We start from the raw sequence: 12136 nt of genomic DNA, 5'->3' as shown, positions 1-12136 counted from the left end.
GAAGTTTCCTCCCAAAGAATTTCGATAAAGACACCACGCTTCCTGAGGCGCAATGCCCTGTCTAGTTCTAAGGGAATCAACTCTTATTCTTCTTTATACTACATTTCACATTTCATTTAAAATTGTGCATTTGTCAACTCATGCCAAATTAAAAAGAATATCTCAACTCCAAATCAAAAGTACAAGGAACCCACAGACTTACATATGGTCTAACACCATAAAATAGGGGTCTCTTGTTTTTCAGAAGAAAGTCTCATCTTAAGATACAGGCTTGTTTTTTTCTTCTCAACAGGGTTTTTATTAGTTCAAAATGGGTACCTTAGTCAAAACTTTTATTTTTATACATCAAGCAACCGAATGGTATGATCATTAGCCAAAAGCCAAAGTAGGACTTCATCCTTTAGCAAGCTCAAAAAAAAAATAAAAAGAAAAATAAATAAAACAAAGTGAAAAAAGCAGAAACTGGTTTCCCTCCCCCACACTTAAGTCATGCAATGTCCTCAATGCATAGAAAGAATTAAAAACGAAGACAATGCAAAGGGGTCATACCTGATTAAAAGTTAATCATCAGTGTAAAGAGGTTCATGGAGATCCATGACCTCTTCACTACCAGTATTAGGAAACTCGAGGAATGGTTTCAAACGCTGACCATTAACCTTCGAAATTACCCTCGTTCCTAGATTCAAAATCTCCACAGCCCCATGGGGATATACATATGGACAATAAACGGGCCATTCCATCGGGATCTAAGCTTATCAGAAAAAAGATGCAATCGAGAGTTGTATAATAAGACCTTATCACCAATTGTAAAATATTTACGCAGAATGTACTTATCATGGAAAGCTTTAGTCTTTTTCTGGTAAATCTTAGAACTTTCATAGGCTTCATTCCTAAGTTCCTCCAACTCAGATAGTTGGAGCCTATGATGAATTCCCGCATCAGACAAATCAAAGTTGAGCTTCTTGATGGCCCAAAATACCATATGCTCTAACTCAACTGGTAAGTGACAAGCTTTTCCATACACCAAACGGTAGAGAGACTGACTAAGATCAGTCTTGAATGCAGTCCGATGGGCCCACAAGGCATCAATGAGCCTAAGGGACCAATCCTTACAGTTGGGATTAACAGTTTTCTCCAAGATTTGTTTGATCTGTCTATTAGACACCTCCACTTGGCCACTAGTTTGGGGGTGATAAGGGGTAGATAACTTATGGGTGATCCCATACTTTTTCATTAAGGCCTCAAAAGCCCAATTACAAAAATGAGTGCCCCTATCACTAATTATTGCACGTGGTGCACCAAAGCGGAAAAAAATGTTCTCTTTGAGAAACTGGACCACCACTTTGTGGTCATTAGATTTACAAGGTATGACCTCTATCCATTTAGAAACAAAATCAAAGACCAAAAGTATGTACAAAGTTTCAAAGGAATTAGGGAATGGTCCCATAAAATCAATGTCCCATACGTCAAAGATCTCAACTACCAAAATAGGTTTGAGGGGCATCATGTTCCTCTTATTGATACGGCCAAAAGACTGGCAGGCGGGACAAGCCTTACAAAAATCAAAAGCATCTCTAAAAAGAGTGGGCCAATAAAATCTACATTGGAGAACCTTTGCAGCAGTCTTCTTAGGTCCAAAGTGTCCACCACATGCATGATCATGACTAAAAAAGAGAATAGAATATTGCTCATGATCAGGAACACATCGTCGGATAATCTAATCTGGGCATATCTTAAACAAATAAGGATCATCCTAGAAAAAGTGCTTAGCTAGGGAATAAAACATGTACTTATCTTGGGTGGACCAGTGATCCGGAGTCACACTTGAAACTAAGAAGTTGACAATGTCAGCAAACCATGGTTCATTGGACACTGCAAATAACTGTTCATCTGAAAAATTCTCGTTGACTGGAGAATCGACAGTCAAGGAATTGGGAAGCTGGGATAAATGGTCTGCAACTAAGTTTTCAACTTCTTTTTTATCCCTAATTTCTAAATCAAACTCTTACAAAAGTAAAACCCACCTAATGAGACGGGATTTGGCATCCTTCTTCTGAACTAAGTATCTGAGAGCAGAATGATCAGTATACACCACCACATGTGAACCAACTAAGTAAGATCGAAACTTTTCTAATGCAAACACAACCGCTAAAAATTCTTTTTTAGTGATTATATAATTGAGTTGTCCATCATTTAAGGTCCTAGCATAATAAATGACAGTGGGTAACTTATTAATCCTTTGACCCAAAACTGCTTCTATGACAAAATCTGAAGCATCACACATCAGTTCAAAAGGTTTAGTCCAAACAGGTGGTTGAACAATGGGTGCATTGGTAAGCTCCTTCTTAAGTTATTTGAAGGATTCTAAGCACTCTTTAAAAAACTCAAAAGTTTGATCTTTGGTAAGTAATGAAGTGAGAGGTCGGGCTAACTGCTAAAGTTCTTAATAAACCTTCTGTAGAAGCCCGTATACCCTAGAAAAGATCGGACGTCCTTAACAGATTGAAGAGGTGGTAAATTATCAATTAAATCCACTTTGGCTCTATCTACCTTAATTCCCTCGTTGGATATTACATGGCCTAAAACAATACCAGATTTAACCATGAAATGGCATTTCTCCCAATTTAAAATCAAATTCTTAGATATGCACTTTTTCAAAACTAGAGAAAGATGATGAAGACATTCAGAATAAGAACTCCCATGAATTGAAAAGTCATCCATAAATACTTCTAAGAATTTTTTGACCATGTCAGAAAATATGCTCATCATACATTGTTGGAACGTAGTAGGGGCATTGCAAAGCCCAAAGGGCATATGTCTGTAAGAAAATGTTCCATATGGACATATAAAAGTAGTATTATGTTGGTCCTCTAAAGCAATTGGGATCTGGTAATAGTCAGAATATCCATCAAAAAAACAATAGTATTCATGTCCAGCTAACCTCTCTAACATCTGGTCAATGAATGGTAACAGGAAGTGGTCCTTCTAGGTTGCCACATTAAGTTTCCTGTAGTCTATGCACACTCTCCACCCAGATTGGACACGGGTTAGAATTAGTTCATTATTGACACTGAAAACTACAGTCACACCAGACTTCTTAGGCACTACGTGAACTGGGCTTACCCATTGGCTGTCAGAAATATGATAAATTACTCCATGGTCCAAGCACTTTAGGATCTCTTTCTTAATAGCTTCCATCATCACTGGGTTAGCTCTTCTTAGGGGTTCTGTGGATGGTTTGGAATCCTCTATAAGATGTATATGATGTTGCATAATAGAAGGACTTATACCCTTGATATCAGCCATGGTCCAACCTAGGTCTTCCTTATTATCTTTTAACACTTTAAGTAACTCCTTTTCCTGGCTAGAAGTCAAATTTGAAGAAATTATTATAGGAAAAGTCTGGTCAGGCCCTATGAAAGCATACTTCAAATTAGATGGCAACTCCTTAAGATCTAGCTTAGGGGGTTCAACTATAGAAGGTTTGGGAATGGAATTGGAAAGGGGTCCTAAGGGCTCCATAGGTGTATGAAGACTCAAGACTTTAGAAAAGAAATTTTCACTATCATCATCCAACTCATCCATACACTCTTAGAATTCTGAATCAAAATTAATATCAAAGTTGATAATTAAATCATCAAAAAAATCTAAAAAATCCTCAATCATATTAATCTCTTCTTCCATATGTGGTTGCTTGCCTATCCTAAACATGTTAAACTCAACAGTTTGGTTACCAAAAGATAATCTTAGGAAACCATTCCGACAGTTGATTAATGCATTACTGGTAGCCAAGAATAGTCTTCCTAGAATTATTAGGATCTCATCTTTGGTTGAGAAGGGCTTGGTATCTAATACAATGAAATCAACAGGGAAAATAAATTTCCCCACCTTTAGTAAGACATCCTCAACCATCCCTTTAGGAATTTTAACAGACCTATTTGCCAACTGAAGAGTAGTTCCAGTGGCTTTCAATTCTCCCAATCCAAGTTGCTTGTACACATGGTAAGGTAAAAGATTCACACTTGTTCCAAGGTCAAGTAAGGCATGCTCAATGTAGGTGTTGCCTATGACACAAGATATGGTAGGACTCTCTAGATCCTTATACTTGGCTGCTATAGGCTGAGTAATTATGGAACTAATGTTACCTGCCAAGAATGCCTTTTTGGGCACACTAGTGATATGTTTGTGAGTACACAAATCTTTCAGTACCTTTGCATAGGCGGGGATCTGGGATATGACATCCAAAAGAGGGATGTTTACTTTTACCTTTTTGAAGACTTCTAAAATTTTATCCATAGAAGCAGTCTTCCTTTTGTTTACCAAGCGATTAGGAAATGGGACAGGATGAACATAAGGACTGTTAGGGATTTGCCCTTATTCAGAAGAATCATTTTTGGTTTCCTCAACCAAATCATCTTTAATTTCAGAAAAATCTTTAGGTTCATGAGAGGAACCTGAAACAAGAGGCACACTTGTGTCCTCAACTGAAGGAGAGCTAACAGGAGTAATAGATGAGGAAGATTTAGGAATGCTTTGTTGGTACTCTCTACCACTCCTAAGGGCATAAACAACATTACATTGGTTAGAGGGTCCTTGTCGGGTTTGACCTTGTATTATATTCAATGGTGCATTAGTTGATGTTTGTGAACTAACAGGCTGATGATGCCTAGGGTTAGGCTCTGGTTGACTGGGTAAGGTTCCTTTCTCCCTCTCACGCATAATTGAGATAACTTGAGTGAGTTCTCTCATAAGATTTTGATGGCTTGTCATGAGGAGGGCCATATTTTTTTTAAGTCACTTATTCTACTTGCCTTTCTAGTGTTGGTAAACCCAGTGGGTTGCTGATAAGATGATAGGAGAGGGGCCCTAGGAAAACTAGTTTGAGGTCCTATATTTGACCTAGGAAAAATATTTTGGAAAAAAGATTGTTGTGCAAAGGGAGGCCTTTGGAGTCCAGGTTGACATTGATTATGGAAATTGGAAGGCCCTACTTGGTTACCCTGATTCCAAGAGAAATTTGGGTGATTTCTCCATCCTGGATTGTAGGTATTACTATATGGATTATTCTGGTATAAGAGAAGTGCCCCTAGAGGTATTGGGGCATTCTTCTATGAGATGTCCAGGGGACTGGCACCAAGCATAAATCTTAACCAAATTGACTGATGATGGCTCTCTAGGAACAATAGCCTCAATTCTCTTGATTAGACTATCCAAATGGGCTTCCTTGGCTACTACCCCATCCATAAAATATCTTTTTCCTCCTATGGTTCTTTCACTCTCTTGGGTTGATTCATACTCATGGGTTTTGTCAGCTAAGTCAAGTAAGAATTCTCATGCCTTTCCTTCATCTGTAAAGGATGTGAATCCCTCAGAGCACATAGACTCTATCATTTTTTTAGTTGGATAATCAATACCCTCATAAATTATTTGACAAAAATGCCATAGGTTTAGGCCATGGTGAGGGCATTCTTGGAGTAGATCCTTGAATCTCTCCATAAGTTTGAAGAATGACTCACTAGGTTTTTGCCTAAACTGAAGGATATCACTTCTAAGCTTATTGGTCTTGTGAGTTGGGAAAAACTTCTTAAGGAAGACAACTGTGAACTGTTCCCATGAGGTTATGGAATTTGTGAGTAACCCATACAACCACTTCTTAGCTTTGTCTTTCAATGCAGTGATAAACTTAAGCTTAACAGCATCACCAGAAAGCTGTTGGATCTTACTTAGAACACATACCTCTTCAAATTCCCTTAGAAATAGGTATGCATCCTCAGAGGTCAACCCATAGAAGTGGGGCAACATAGTGATGTATTGAGATTTGAGTTCAAAATTATTGTCCTGGGCTTGTGGTAGAACTATGCAGGAAGGTTGGGCTGTTTTAGCAGGGTAGAACCTATCTTTCAGAGATTTAGGTGAAGGATTTTGCTGTTGGCCTCCCATATTGAAGGGTTTTAAAGAGTGCAAACGTATAGGGTCACTACTTGTTGGATCTCTTCTTTCTAACCGATTCTTAGTATTACGTACCCACCTTACACTCATGCAACAGAAAACTACCCACAACTAGAGTAAGACAAGCACAAAAGAATGGATAGAAAAACTTTTTTTTTATGATTTTTTTGATTTTTTTTGCTTTCTGGGAGCTTACCTACAGGTATCCGGGGTTGCTCAGGTCAATTCCTGAGGTACTGCTACAGGGCGAAACCTGTCTTTATCATACTGTGAGGCATGGGGACCTCCGCCGATACAACTATTATTGCAAGTTGTTCTTCTCAGGAATTCAATAAAAGAAAAACAAAAACAAAACAAATCAAACAAAGCACTCTGATTTACCAAAAGAAAGTGAAAAATAACATGGAACTGTCTCCCCGGCAATGGTGCCAAAAACTTGTTTGAGATTTTAAATGTAACCGCAAACGTACGGATCAGTGTAGCTATGGGTCGAACATAGGGAGAACAGCCACTTTATTTTTTTACTTCTTTTAATAATATGAAAGTGAACCGATTAATGGTTGTGATCTAATTCTAATTACCGTCCTAAATATATGTATCTAAAATAACGTCCTAACCATTCGTCATCTAAGAATTTAAAGACGCAAGCCACGTAATTAAAATTAAATAAATAAATAACTGAAAATAAACAACCCACGTAATTTAAAAAAAAAAACAATAAAGAAAAAAAAAATGCTGAAATAAAAATAAAGTAAAAGAAAAGGGAGAAAGCTAGAGAGAGACTCACAAGTAGGTTTCTCTACTTAGCTCGAGGGATGCATCATAATATGAGCTTCTCTACTTGCCCAGAGAGTCACTCTTACAAGGGTTTACTCTACTTAGCTTTGGGAAAATGGAGACAATTAAAATAAAAGTAATAAATTGATGGTTCTATGGCTAGGAGGGGCAAAGCCAACACATACACTAGCAATGAACCTTAGGAGAAAGGGAAAGCAGTAATATAACAACTGAAATTAAAATCTTAAATTAAGAAATAAAGGGTAGTCAGAAGAGGGAATGAGATGGGAGAGAGAAGACTATTGAAGGATCCTACTTACTCGAACTTCAACCTTTAAACTGAAAACTTGATCGATTTGGGATACTACCAATACTAAAAACCAGATCTGGAATAAACCAAATATGAAATTTCTAGTACTAGAGAAAACAATTCTAAAGAAAAAAAAAATGCAACTTGAAAGACATGCTTTATAGCTTGTTCTTGTCACCTAGAACTAAGCCTAGAACTAGAACTTGAAAATTACAACTTCAATTGCTTAAACAATAAAAATAAAATACTGAATAAAAAAACAAAAGTGCTTGCATTAATTGAATAAAAAAAACTTACAAAAATATTTAAAGCATAAACCTAGAACTAGAGCTAGAGAAAGAGAAAACTAGAGAAAGAGAAAGAGCAACTAAAAAAAAAACCTAGAAGAAGAATGAAGTGTCTCCCTTCCTCTTACATGAGTTGTATTTATAGGGAATGGGAAGGTAGGGTAACAAATTTCTCTTTCCTAAAAGGGAGAAACCCACAATTGGTAGTGAGATCTTTTGAGACCAAAAGTGCTTAGGTAGAGGAGAGAGAAGAAAGAAATAAACTTTGAGAAATTTTCTATAATTTTTTTTTTTTTTTTTTTTTTTTTTTTGCTTATTTTCTTTCCTTTTTTTTAAATTTATTTCTCTTCTTTTTCTCCCTCAGTGATTTGGACCATGTTTTGGTGATGATGTGGAGGAGAGAGAAGATTTGGACAAGATCTATTTCTCCCTTTTTTTTCTTTCCTTTTTTTCTTCTTCTCTTCTTACAGGAACCCCTTTCAAAATTTTTCTTGCTTCTAATTTGATGTGAAAATTCCCTCCATGCACTTAGTGCTTTAAGTGAGTGAAAAGTAGGAAATCTTCAACAAATTCACCAAAAAAAGATGACCATGAGATTCGAACTTGAGATCTCTTGGTGAGCAAGGTAATTTTGTACACCATAGCTCACCAACTACACTAGGTAGTTGTTGTTGGAGAGATTTGGTGTCCGATAATGCTTAAAACCTTTAAAATACAAAACCTGTAAAAAGAGAGTAAAACCCAAGGTAGCTCCATTCTAAATATCTAAAATGCATATTTTATTACCCTAGATTTCACACATAAATGTAATCATCAGTCACCCATTTACTTTCTGTTATTTAAATTTATCGAGAGTCGGATTGCATTTTAAATTTCGGTACCAACGGTGGGCTTTCTCCGATAACCATATGGGAGTATCGCAGGATGGGGTTCGCGGCTCGTACCCGGGGCATACGTGCACTATGGTTGTGAGTGGCACAAAAACCTATGACCTAGTAATGTTGTTAAGTTAATAGGGTTAGAATGAATTTCATATACGCTCATTTGTGTTGTGACTATTTGTGTGGTTTTCTTTATGTGGTCTTCTTTTCCACTTACTGAGCTAGTGAGTTCATCCCACGTGCGTAACTCTTTTTAGGTGATTTTACAAGTTACCCGTCTAGTGATCAGGAGCTAGGCCCCACTATGGAGTTTCCATTTGAGGACTGGCGGGTCCCTATCGAGTTCTAGCGCGGTGTCGGTTGCACGTGTGAGGATTATGCTGCATGGCAGCTATGACTCCTAAATGATTCTTTTGATTCTTTTTGATATACTCCCTTTTGTTACTTGGTGCATAAATTGTTATATTTTTGTATATATATCATGCGGTTGGGCCCAAATGTATGTAACATTTATAACACAGTTTGGGTATCAAGTATTTGGAAAACAATTATAGGTATTATTATGAATAGGTCTTCCGCTAAAAATGCAGGTCTTATCTTAGTTTAGTAGATGTATGCTATAATGTAGTCATTACATTGTTAATCTTGGTAGGTTTGTGAGTTAACTGGTGTTAACTCAGTCACCGGCTCGACTTTGTGCGAGTGGGGTGTGACAACGGTGGTATCAGAGCGCGATGCTTTGCCTGCCTACAGTATACTGCTTAGACGCCATAAAAACTATAATAAGTCTAGGGTGGGTGTAGATAAAAAAAACCTTATGAAAAAGTTAAAAGGCCTTAAATTTAAATATAAAAAAAAATTGTAACCATTGCATTCATGGTATGCATGCATTATTATTACAAGCCCTAATTAACTGGTTTTTTGAAATTGTCATAATTGAATTTACTTGGTAGTGAAAATTTTAACAAAATCTTGGCAATTTAACAGCGTAAAATGAGAAAAACAAAAAATTTCAAACATAAAGCCTGATAGATAACAAGAATAATAAAATAATAATATATGGAGGTCGTGTCGGCCACCATTAAACCATGCAGTTTAATATAAGAAAACTATTCAAGAATTTATAATTGCTATCAAGATCACAATTCAAACTTTAAGTACACCAATGAAATAAATTATAAAATGAATGACAGATGCTATTATTTCTTAATGATATATGTTTGAGATTTTAAAATGTAACCGCAAGCTTACAGATCAGTGTAGCTACGAGTCGAACACAGGGAGAGCAGTCACTTTATTTTTTTTTTCTTCTTTTAATAATGAGAAAGTGAATCGATTAATGATTGTGATCTAATTTTAATTACTATCCTAAACATATGTATCTAAAATAAAGTCCTAACCATTCGTCATCTAAGAATTTAAAGACGCAAGCCATGCAATTAAAATTAAATATATAAATAACTAAAAATAAATAACCCACGTAATTAAAAAATAATAATAAAGGAAAAAAATGCTGAAATAAAAACAAAGTAAAAGAAAGGGGATAAAGCTAGAGAGAGACTTACAAGTAGGTTTCTCTACTTAGCCTGAGGGAAGTATCATAATATGAGCTTCCCTACTTGACCAGAGAGTCACTCTTACAAGAATTACTTTACTCGGCTTTAGGAAAAGGGAGACAACTAAACTAAAAGCAATAAATTGATGGTTCTATGACTAGGAGGGGCAAAGCCAACACATACACTAGCCATGAACCTTAGGAGAAAGGGAAAGCAGTAATATAACAACTGAAATTAAAATCTTAAATTAAGAAATAAAGGGTAGTCAAAAGAGTGAATGAGAGGGGGGAAAGAAGACTATTGAAGAAGCCTACCTACCTAAATCAATGCTTGAACTTGAAAGCTTGGGTGATTTGAGATACTGCTAACCCTAAAAATCAAATCTGGAATGAATCAAATCTGAATTTTCTAGGCCTGAAGAAAACAATTCTTGACAAAAAAGAGATGCTCCACGGCTCGTGATCTTAGGTCTAATGACCAAAACACCACTAACAGCCCAAATTACAAAAAAAAATCATTGTGTGGCCCATGATACAAGTCTAAAATGACTGAAGTACCACTTGCTTGGTCTATAGTTGCCTAGAGTGGCCAAAATACCATAACCTTGCTTAGGTAAAATGCCTAGGATATCCAGTTTGACTATGTACTATTTACTTAGTCTACAGTTGTTCAAAGTGACCAAAAGACCAAAATACCCTTAAAAAATTGGTTAACGGGTCATTATCAATATGATTTATCTCAGACTAAATAGGCTACATTAGTGCCATAAAAATGTGAAATAGAGTCAATTAACGCCGTAGGGCTCAAAATAAAGATTCAAAAAATTTGGATTCATATGAAAGGTCAAGAGATGCCTAGGATGGGCAGTTTGACTGAGGTACCATTTGCTCAGTCTATAATTTCCTAGAGAGTACAAAAGACCAAAATACCCTTTCCTGGTCTCTAGTTGCCCAGAGTAGCCAATTTTGATTGTAACACCCTTTACTTAGGTTATGAGTGGCCCTGCATGGCCACATTGGCCTAATATATCAAGAGAATATTGTGTACTAACACTTCACAGTAATCACTCATTGAGAGTCATTGGATACCTTCCTCAAGCGACCGCTGATTAAGAACAAGATCTCAACCCCAAGTCAAATCCCCTAGATAGGCTCATATTAATTTTTTTTTTTTATTTAACAAGGTTAACCACTTTAGTTTATTAATTGACTTTTGACTTTCAACCGATTCATTTACTGATGGATTTCTCAAGTTTTTATTGATTGACCTTAACGTCCACATTTTTTGCATAGCACCTCCGCCATCCTTGAGTAAGATGATGGCAGTGCATGCTTTTAGGTGATAAAATGAGGTAATTCTTTTCTTCGGTTGTGTCACAGGCCTCAGCCAACTAGGGGCATTTTGTAGACACCAAAATTTTCCATTCATCCCGGCAATGATGATTTGGAGGAGATTTTGGCCTTTCGATATGACTTCGACTCAACTTAAAATCTAGACCCAAAACCCTAATCTAGCCCTAAAACCTTGATTCAGCATAAAGCCCTAATTAGACCCGAAACCCTAATTTAGTGTGGGATTAGTACATGGCCAAGCCATGCCTGATCTTGTGACACTCAATACTAACACATTATACATTGATGAAATGAATCTAAGTACTCTCCAACAGTGGGGGAACGACATAAAAAAGATTACTAGACATCCCCAGAGTGCAATGGGTAAGATCTCTTCCTTACAAGTTCCAAATGATTTTAATCCGAGAAGAGGCTCGACACCCATATTGATGGATAGTACTCGGAAAGAGGATTTCAATGACGTATGATGTGAAAATCGAACCACCGGATCTCCCGGAATCACACCCAAAAGTTAGGATCCCTAAGGAGGGTACGATTGGCATCTATTGACCCAAGGATTTGGGAAATGAATATTATTTTTTCCCCCACAACAAATCTGCAGCCCTACAAGTTTTTTCCAAAGCCAAATCCCTCCAATTTGCGCAAGGCCACACCAAATTTTACCATATTTGGTGGACCCACGAAATTTCACCCCTTGAAAAGGGGACTACTTCACCATTCCCAAATAGCCAATTGACCTACCCACCTACCCCTCCCCTTTAGCAACCACCAAGGAGTGTCCAAGTGCTAAAAAAGTGTCTCGAGCCTTCATTTTGGCCCTTGTTTATCCTAATCCTCTCCCAAATCGAAACTCTGTTGAAATATCTATCAGTCCTGTCACCTCGATTCGTATGCCAAAAAAAAAATCCCAACCCATAGGAAGCCTTGTAAAGACCCAAATAGTCCCATATCCTCCAAATTCTCTGAGATTCCCTCTAAGATCTCAAAACTTGCCAAAATTCTAAAAAAATACCCATAAATTCCC

General features: G+C 36.9%; 1 non-coding gene across 1 annotated transcript; it reads left to right on the top strand.

Moving 5' to 3' along the window:
- Positions 1-5449: 5449 nt before the first annotated feature.
- On the top strand, positions 5450-5556 carry LOC122068968. Its single transcript, XR_006137309.1, has one exon. It is a non-coding gene; the product is annotated as a small nucleolar RNA R71 (small nucleolar RNA).
- The last annotated feature ends 6580 nt before the right edge of the window (positions 5557-12136 follow it).

This window comes from Macadamia integrifolia, unplaced genomic scaffold (assembly GCF_013358625.1).
Source record: "Macadamia integrifolia cultivar HAES 741 unplaced genomic scaffold, SCU_Mint_v3 scaffold500, whole genome shotgun sequence".
Taxonomy (NCBI): Eukaryota; Viridiplantae; Streptophyta; class Magnoliopsida; order Proteales; family Proteaceae; genus Macadamia; species Macadamia integrifolia.
The sequence above is the reverse complement of the archived record's forward strand: the minus strand, read 5'-3'. Positions and strand labels throughout refer to the sequence as shown.